At 34.2% G+C, this 9977-nt stretch overlaps 2 pseudogenes; one reads left to right on the top strand and one right to left on the bottom strand.

The window, feature by feature from the left end:
* Window positions 1-381: 381 nt before the first annotated feature.
* On the bottom strand, window positions 382-1618 carry LOC125421327 (large ribosomal subunit protein uL2cz/uL2cy-like; annotated as a pseudogene).
* A 911-nt stretch (window positions 1619-2529) lies between these two features.
* LOC125421326 (protein Ycf2-like) overlaps window positions 2530-9977 on the top strand; it is a 7519-nt pseudogene continuing 71 nt past the window's right edge.

Below are 9977 nucleotides of genomic sequence, written 5' to 3' on the forward strand. Positions count from 1 at the left end.
AAGGGGGGGGGGGGTTAGAGACCACTCAATAAATGAAATGCTTAAAAGGTTTCCTTGAGTTATTTGAGAGTTATCCAACTTGAGTTATGAGGGTACAAATTGTAAATACGAATAATTTTTTTGGTGGGGGAAAGAATAAGTATTTAAATCATAGTCTAGTTGATTTGATGATTTTATGGATATATTTGACCTTATCATTCTATACATAGATATCAACTAAACGGGACCAAGTGACTATTATTTCTTTTTCTGCTTTTGTGTTAAGCGTATTTATTTTTCTTAATAAATTATTCGCTACCAATTGATTTTTTTTTTCAGTGAATGGTTCACAATTAATTACTCCTTTTTTTTTTTTTTTTGGTAAAGACGAAGAAACAAATTCTATTTACTATGGCGATGAAGAATCAAGTTATCACTATATTTATTCCTTTTTCTACTTCTTCTTCCAAGTGCAGGATAACCCCAAGGGGTTACGGGTTTTTTTCTACCAACTGGGGCCCTCCCTTCACCACCCGCATGGGGATAGTCTATAGGGTTCATAACTACTCCTCTTACTACAGGATGCTTACCTAGCTAACATTTCGATCTGGCTCTACCCAAACTTTTTTGGTTCACCCCAACATTCCCCACTTGTCCAACTGTTGCTGAGCAGCTTTTGGGTATCAAATGGACCTCCCTAGAAGGTAATTCTAATGTGGCCGATTTCTCCTCTTTTGTAATCAGTTTCGCTACAGCACCTACTGCTCTAGCTAATTATCCACCCTTTCCAAGTGTGATTTCTATGTTATGTATGGCCGTGCCTGAGGGCATATCGGCTGAAGTAGATTCTTCTTTTTGATCAATCAAAACCCCTTCCCAAGCTATACAAGCTTTTTCCAAAGCATACGGCTTTCTGAATGTAGATGATGATATCTATACAAATAGATCTTATATATATCATATAATTCTTATATATATATATATCATATAATGAAGTACCATATGAGTGGATATACAGGAATCAAAATCTGCCAAATCACTCATGTTATGATCTTCTACATCCTAGGTCTTCCCATTCCTTCATCTCACTTATGTTCTTCATGTAGCATTTAGACTTAATGACTCTATGAAATTACGTCGATACTTCCACATATTACGGGTAACATCGGAGACATATCTATTTTTCCCCCTGAGAATTATTAGAATTACCACTGCTTAGCTTTCAATTTGCCTCTAACCATCAAATGAAATGTGAATAACCCCGTCCTCCTCTCTTTGAAATAAGGGGTGATTTTGGTTCTGTTGATGCTTGAAACAATTTTGTCTTCTCCATATTACTATATCTCTAGAGTCAATAATTTTATGTGAGGAACTACTGAACTCAATCACTTGCTGCCATTACTCTTCAGTTTTCTATTGAGGTCCATCCTGTAGAGGTACTTAAATTGGATCAGTGATCAATTTCTAGGTTTCATCATAAACCAAATTGGTTACTTCCAATTACATAAATCAATAGTTCAAACCGCATGTAAAGGTAGGGCATTTCCCATTTTTATAGGAACTTTTGTACCAAAAACAATGGTATCTCCAATTATAGCCCCTATGGGATGTAAAATATATCTTTTCTCACCATCCCCATAGTGTATGAGACAAATGTATGCATTTCGATTAGGATCGTATTCTAGAGTTACAATTCTACATATATGTCTTTTTCATTTCATTGGAAATTGATTTTATGGTATAGGTGCTTATGACCTCCCCCTCTATGCCCTGCGGTAATGATTCCTCTGGCATTAGAACCTTTACCACAATGATGCTACCCATAGATCAAATTATTTCGTGGATAAGGTTTCACTTGACTGTCTACGGCTCCTTTGCATGTGCTCGAAGTAAAAGTTTTGTATAAATGTATTGCCATGCTATTAAGTATTTTGATTTAAGTCTTTTTCTTTCTAACAGGTGGAATAGAATAACCCAGTTGAAGCGTAATGATCATACACCTGTAATGCATTTTATGTCCCATAATAGGTCCAATTCTTCTACCCTTTCCCGGGATTAGATGACTATTCGTAGCTATTACCTTGGCATCAAAAAAGAGTTCGACCCAATGCTTTATTTCTATCCTAGTTGATCCATATTCGACATTAGAAGTATATTGATTTTTCAACAATAGCCGAACACTTTTGTCTGTAAGTACTGCATATTTGATTCCATCGATAAATCTATTTTCTTTCCTATAAGTTATAGTCTCAATAAGAATGCTAGTTCTTACTGTTCATGTGTTATGATATGAATATACCACACCAATTCGTTATGTATGGATAATGAGATTCCATTGATACAAAGCCAATTCCAATAGACTTATTTTATTGGAGGGTCCCATTGGCGTGCATTCAGTAGGAATTAAACCTACGAATTCGCCAATTATGAGTTGGGTGCTTTAACCATTTAGCCATGGATGCTTAGCGGGGATCCTTGTACATGGTGAATAACCAAATTCCAATTCAAATGAAATCTTTAGGATAAATGAATGCAATTTAGGAGGACTCAATGAAAGGACATCAATTTAAATCCTGGATTTTTGAATTAAGAGAGATATTGAGAGAGATCAAGAATTCTCACTATTTCTTAGATTCATGGATCTAATTCAATTCAGTGGGATCTTTAATTCACTTTTTTTTTTCCATCAAGAACGTTTTATAAAACTCTTGGACTCCTGAATTTGGAGTATACTACTTTCATGCAATTCACATTTATAGGGTTCAACAAGTAATCGATATTTCATAATCAAAGGTGTAGTACTATTTATAGTAGCGGTCGTTATATATTGTATTAACAATTGAAAGATGGTCTAAAGAAAAAATCTCTATTTGACAGGGCTTCTTCCTATACCTATGAATTTCATTGGACCTAGAAATGACACATTGGAAGAATCTTTTGGGTCCTCCAATATCAATAGGTTAATTGTTTCGCTCCTGTATCTTCCAAAAGGAAAAAAGATCTTTGAGAGCTGTTTCTAGGATCTGAAAAAGAGTACTTGGGTTTTCCCAATAACTAAAAGGTGTATCATGCCTAAATCTAACTAGGGTTCATAGTCGTGGAGGAACTAGATCGTAAAAAAAAGGGATTCTAGTTGTAAGATATCTAATGAAACTGTCGCTGGAATTGAGATCTCATTCAAAAAGAAAGATATCAAATATCTAGAGTTTCTTTTTGTATATTCTATGGATGATTCGATCTGTAAGGACCATGATTGGGAATTGTTTGATCGTCTTTCTCTGAGGAAGAGGCGAAACATAATCAACTTGAATTCTGGACAGCTATTCAAAATCTTAGTGAAAGATTGGATTTGTTATGGATTTGTTATCTCATGTTTGGTTTTCATGAAAAAATATGAATTGAAGCGGAGGGTTTCTTCAAACAACAAGGAGCTGGGTCAACTATTCAATCAAATGATATTGAGCATGTTTCCCATCTTTTCTAGAGAAACAATTGGGCGATTTCTTTGCAAAATTATGCTCAATTTCATATGTGGCAATTCTGCCAAGATCTCTTCTTTAGTTGGGGGAAGAATCCACACAAATCAAATTTTTTGAGGAACATATCGAGAGAGAATTGGATTTGGTTAGACAATGTGTGGTTGGTAAACAAGGATAGGTTTTTTAGCAAGGTACAGAATGTATCGTTAAATATTCAATATGATTCCACAAGATCTAGTTTTGTTCAAGTAATGGATTCTAGCCAATTGAAAGGATTTTCTGATCGATCCAGAGATCATTTCGATTCCATTAGTAATGAGGATTTAGAATATCACACATTGATCAATCAAAAAGAGATTCAACAACTAAAAGAAAGATCGATTCTTTGGGATCCTTCCTTTCTTCAAATGGAATGAACCTAGATAGAATCAGGCTGATTCCCTAAATGTCTTTCTAGATATTCCTCAATGTCCCAGCTATTCACAGAATGTGAGAAGTAGATGAATAATCATCTGCTTTTATTCATCTACTTCCAGAAGAAATCGAAGAATTTCTTGGGAATCCTACAAGATCCATTCGTTCTTTTTTCTCTAACAGATGGTCAGAACTTCATCTGGGTTCGAATCCTGTTGAGAGGTCCACTAGAGATTAGAAATTGTTGAAGAAAGAACAACGTGTTTCTTTTGTCCTTTCCAGGTGATTGGAAAATTAAGAAATAGTTAATATATTCAAGATAATTTTATATATTACAAAATATTATCTCAAGTCATCCTATTTCATCAGATCTGAAATGTAATATAGTTCCGAAGGATGAGCTGGATAGTCCCAATAAGATTTCTTTCTTAAACAAAAATCCATTTTTTGATTTATTTCATCTATTCCATGATCGGAATAGGGGGGATAAACGTTACACCACAATTTTGAATCAGAAGTTCAAGAAATGGTAGATCTATTCACCCTATCAATAACCGAGTCGGATTTGATGTTTCATAAGGGATTTTCCTTTTCTATTGATTCCTACAGATTGGATCAAAAACAATTCTTGAATGAGGTATTCAACTCTAGGGATGAATCAAAAACGAAATCTTTATTGGTTCTACCTCCTATTTTTTATGAAGAAAATGAATCTTTTTATCGAAGGATCGGAAAAAAAAAAAGGGTCCGAACCTCCTACAAGAATGATTTGGAAGATACAAAACCAAAAATAGCGGTATTTGATAGCAACAACATAATGGAGGCAATCAATCAATTTAGATTGATCCAAAATCTGATTCAAATCCAATATAGCACCTATGGGTACATAAGAAATGTATTGAATCGATTCTTTTTAATAAAAGATCCAATTGCAACTTCGAATATGGAATTCAAAGGGATCAAATAGGAAATGATACTCTGAATCATAGAACTATAATGAAATATATGATCAACCAACATTTATCAAATTTGAAAAAGAGTTAAAAGAAATGGTTTGATCCTCTTATTTTTATTTCTTAAACTGAGAGATCCATGAATCGGGATCCTAATGCATATAGATACAAATGGTCCAATGGGAGCAAGAATTTACAGGAACATTTGGAACATTTCATTTCATAGCAGAAAAGCCATTTTCATTTTCAAGTAGTGTTCAATCGATTACGTATTAATCAATATTCGATTGATTGGTCTAAGGTTATCGACAAAAAGATTTGTTTAAGTCACCTCCTTTCTTTTTGTCCAAGTTACTTCTTGTTTTGTCCAAGTTTCTTCTCTTTTTGTCTAACTCACTTCCTTTTTTTCTTTGTGAGTTTCAGGTCTGAGATCCACATCTATGAATTGAAAGGTCTGAATGATCAACTCTACAATTAGTTGTTAAAATCAATAGGTCTTCAAATCGTTCATTTGAAAAAATGGAAACCCTTTTTATTGGATGATTATGATACTTTCCAAAAAGTGAAATTCTTGATCAATGGAGAGACAATATAACCATTTTGTTCAATAAAGTACCAAAGTGGATGATTGACTCATTCCATACTAGAAATAATCGTAGGAAATCTTTTGATAACATGGATTCCTATTTCTCAATGATATCCCACGATGAAGACAGTTGTTTGAATCCCATGAAACCATTTCATAGAAATTCATTGATATCATCTTTTTATAAAGCAAATCAACTTCGATTCTTGAATAATGCACATCACTTCTACTTTTATTGCAACAAAGGATTCCCTTTTTATATGGAAAAGGCCTGTATCAATAATTATGATTTTACGTATGGACAATTCCTCAATATCTTATTCATTCACAACAAAATATTTTCTTTGAGTGGTGGCAAAAAAAAAAATGTTTTTTAGGAGAGAAAGACTATTTCACCAATCGAGTTATAGGTGTCTAACATATTCATACCTAATGATTTTCCACAAAATGGTGACGAAAAGTATAACTTGTACAAATCTTTCCATTTTCCAATTCAATCTAATCCATTCGTTCATAGAGCTATTCACTCGATCACAGACATTTCTGGAACACTTCTAACAGAGGGACAAATAGTCAATTTGAAAGAACTTACTGTCAACCTCTTTCAGATATGAATCTATCTGATTCAAAAAGGAAGAACTTGCATCAGTATCTCAATTTCAATTCAAACATAGGTTTGATTCACATTCCATATTCTTAGAAACAGTTACCATCTAAAAAGAGGAAAAAATGGGTCTTTGTCTAAAGAAATGCCTTGAGAAAGGGTGGATGTATAGAACCTTTCAATGAGATAGTGCTGTTTTAACTCTTTCAAAATGGAATATATTCCAAACCTATATGCCATGGTTCCTTACTTCGACAAGATACAAATATCTAAATTTGATACCTATTGCTGATACTAAGTAGCAACCAAAAATTTGTATCCATTTTACATGATATTATGCATGGATCAGATATATCATGGCAAATTCTTCAGAAAAAACTGTGTCTTCCATAACGGAATCTGATAAGTGAGATTTAAAGTAAGTGTTTACATAATCTTCTTCTGTCCGAAGAAATGATACATCGAAATAATGAGTCACCATTGATATTGACACATCTGAGATCACCAAATGTTCGAGAGTTCCTCTATTTAATCCTTTTCGTTCTTCTTGTTGCTGGCTATTTTGTTCGGACACACTTTCTCTTTATTTCTCGAGCCTATAGTGAGTTACAGACAAAGTTCAAAAGGGTCAAATCTTTGATGATTCCATCATACATGATTGAGTTACGAAAACTTCTGGATAGGCATCCTACATCTGAACCGAATTCTTTTTGGTTAAAGAATCTCTTTCTAGTTGCTCTGGCATAACTAAGAGATTCTCTAGAAGAAATACAGGGTTCTACTTTTGGTGGCAACATGCTATGGAGTGGTGCTCCCACTTATGGGTCAAATCAATACGTTCTAAGAAGAAATATTTGAATATGAATCTCATCGATATCGTCGATTTCATAAGTATCATACCAAATCCCATCAATCGAATTGCTTTTTTGAGAAATACGAGACATCTAAATTATACAAGTAAAGAGATCTATTCATTGATAAGAAAAAGAAAAAACGTGAACGATGATTAGATTGATGATAAAATAAAATCCTAGGTCTCGAGCAGTGATTCAATTGATGATGTAGGAAGATAATTCTTGGTTCAATTCTCCACATTAACGACAGAAAAAAGGATTGATCAAATTCTTTTGAGTTTAACTCATAGTGATCACTTATCAAAGAATGACTCTAGTTATCAAATGATTGAACAACTGGGAGCAATTTACTTATGATACTTAGTTGACATTCATAAAAAGTATCTAATGAGTTATGAGTTCAATACATCCTGTTTAGAAAAAAGATGGATATTTCTTGCTCATTGTCAGACAATCACTTATTCACAAACCTCCTATGAAGCTAATAGTTTTCATTTCTCATCTCATGGAAAACCTTTTTTGCTCTACTTAGCCCTATTCTATAACAATTAGACCATCCTATTTGGTCAAATACTTAGCGACAAACTCCTATGTTCCTTTCATTACAGTATTTCTGAACAAGTTTCTGGATAAAAAGGTTTTTCTTATTGATGATAGTGACGATATTAATGATAGTGATGACATCGACCGTGACCTTAATGCGAAGTTGGAGCTTCTAACTATGATGAATGTGCTATGGATATGATGCCGAAAATAAACCGATTATATATCACCCTTCAATTCAAATTAGCAAAATAAATGTCTCCTTGCATAATATGGATTCCAAACATTCATGATCTGGATGTGAATGAGTCAATTACTAATTGATACGAACCTAGGATGACCTGCTCCTAAACCCGTATTATATTAGCTCGGATCTAATTATGTTCAAATTCTAATAGTCAACTTGACCCCTAACCAACCTGTGATTAGAAATCTTGGTATATAATGAAGATGCCACAATAGGTGGTGGAAGGCCTATTGATAAGTCAAACTAAAACACTCATTCACTAATGGTGTTTTAGGTGTTCAAAAGAACAAAAAAAATTCAATCTCACAAATAATTTTTTATATAAAATTCAAGCTTGATTTCTCATTGAAAATAAGCCTTTAAATAGGCTTTGAATGAACAAAATAAAACCCTAAAAGGATTAGGAAATTTCAGCCAACATAGAATCCAATTAGGAAATTGCCTAATTTCACATCCTTTACTAATCTAATTTGGATTAATTAATTCCCTTATTTTGAAGTAAGAATTAATTAAATTACAATGAAAATAATAAAATAATAACTCTCCTAAACTTATTTGTCTAGTAAATAAAAAAATAAAAACCTAAAAAAAGTCAAACGCAAATTAGAAAACGAGTTGACTAGTTTGACAACTAAGCTGGCTTATGTCTGATGTCCGAGCTAACTTATGTCTGCATGATGTCTGAGCTAACTTATGTCTACCCAATGTCTGAAATCTGAAGTCCAAGGTTAGATGTCCGATGTATCAGCTTCCACCACTTGGATGCTTAAAACAGGTCTTTCATCTTCAGGTATGGACAAGCCCTTTTGAGAATGAATTACTTCCTGGATAAAGATATCAAGGTTGTCCTTAAACCTCTTAGCTTGAGCCCTAGTGATCGGTACAGTCTTCATCCATATCGGATCAGTACCCCAGCGAGTTGTCGATTGTGCAAGCTCGGGTGGATTCGCATCACTTATCCTACAGTCTATTAGTGAACTATCTCTCCAGGGATTGTGGAAGATATTCCACTAGAAATATTCTTGTTATTGCTTCGACTCATATTCCCCAAAAAGTGGATCCCGCCCTAATAGCTCCGAATAAATTAAATACATGCATTAAGATACAAAGACTTCTTATTCCATAACAACGAAAGCACTTTTTCACTCTTTCATATACTACTCTTCATAGACAAACTTAGGATTTGTAATCCCAGGTAAGATCAGTTCAGGATCATGGGATCCTTTTCTATCAAATAGGAAGGGTTGTTGCACAAAATTTACTTCTAAGTAGTTGCTCTGTAGATCCTATATCTATCTATATGAAGAAGAAATCATGTAACGAAAGGGATTCTTATTTGTACAAACGGTACTTTGAACTTGGAACGAGAATGAAGAAATTAACGATACTTCTTGATCTTTTACGTTATTCTGCAGGATCAGTCGCTCAAGACCTTTGGTCTCTACTCGGACTCGATGAAAAAACTTGGATCACTTCTTATGGACTCGTTGAGAATGACACTGATATAGTTCATGGCCTATTAGAAGTAGAAGGCGCTCTGGTGGGATCCTCACGGATAGAAAAAGATTGCTGCCAGTTTGATAATGATCGAGTGGCATTGCTCCTTCAGCCCGAACCAACGAATCCCTTAGATATGATGCAAAATGGATCTTGTTCTACCGTTGATCAGAGATTTCTCTATGAACAATATGAATTGGAATTTGAAGAAGGGGAAGGAGATGGAGTCCTCGACTCGCAACGGATAGAGGAGGATTTATTCAATCACATAGTTTGGGCTCCTAGAATATGGTGCCCTTGGGGCTTTCTATTTGATTGTATCGAAAGGCCAACTGAATTAGGATTTCCCTATTGGGCCATGACATTTCGAAGCAAGCGGATCATTTATGATGAAGAGGATGGGCTTTAAGAGAATGATTTGGTGTTCTTGTAGAGTGGAACCATGCAGTACCAGACACGAGATAGATCTTCCAATGAACAAGGCTTTTTTCGAATAAGCCAATTCATTTGGGACCCTATAGATCCACTCCTTTTCCTATTCAAAGATCAGCCCATTGTCTCTATGTTTTCACATCAAGATTTCTTTATAGATGAAGAGATATCAAAAGGGCTTCTTACTTCCTAAATAGATCTTCTTGCATCTATATATAAACATTGATTTATCAAGAATACGTAAGAAAAGTACTTCGAATTGTTGATTCATCACTAGAGATGGCTTAAAACCAATAGTTCATTATCCAATGGCTTTTTCCATTCTAATACTCCATCCAAGTGTTATTAGTATTTATCAAAGCTGTTCCTATCTAACGGAACGCTATTGG

The sequence above is a fragment of the Ziziphus jujuba genome, chromosome 8, assembly GCF_031755915.1.
Source record: "Ziziphus jujuba cultivar Dongzao chromosome 8, ASM3175591v1".
Taxonomy (NCBI): domain Eukaryota; kingdom Viridiplantae; phylum Streptophyta; class Magnoliopsida; order Rosales; family Rhamnaceae; genus Ziziphus; species Ziziphus jujuba.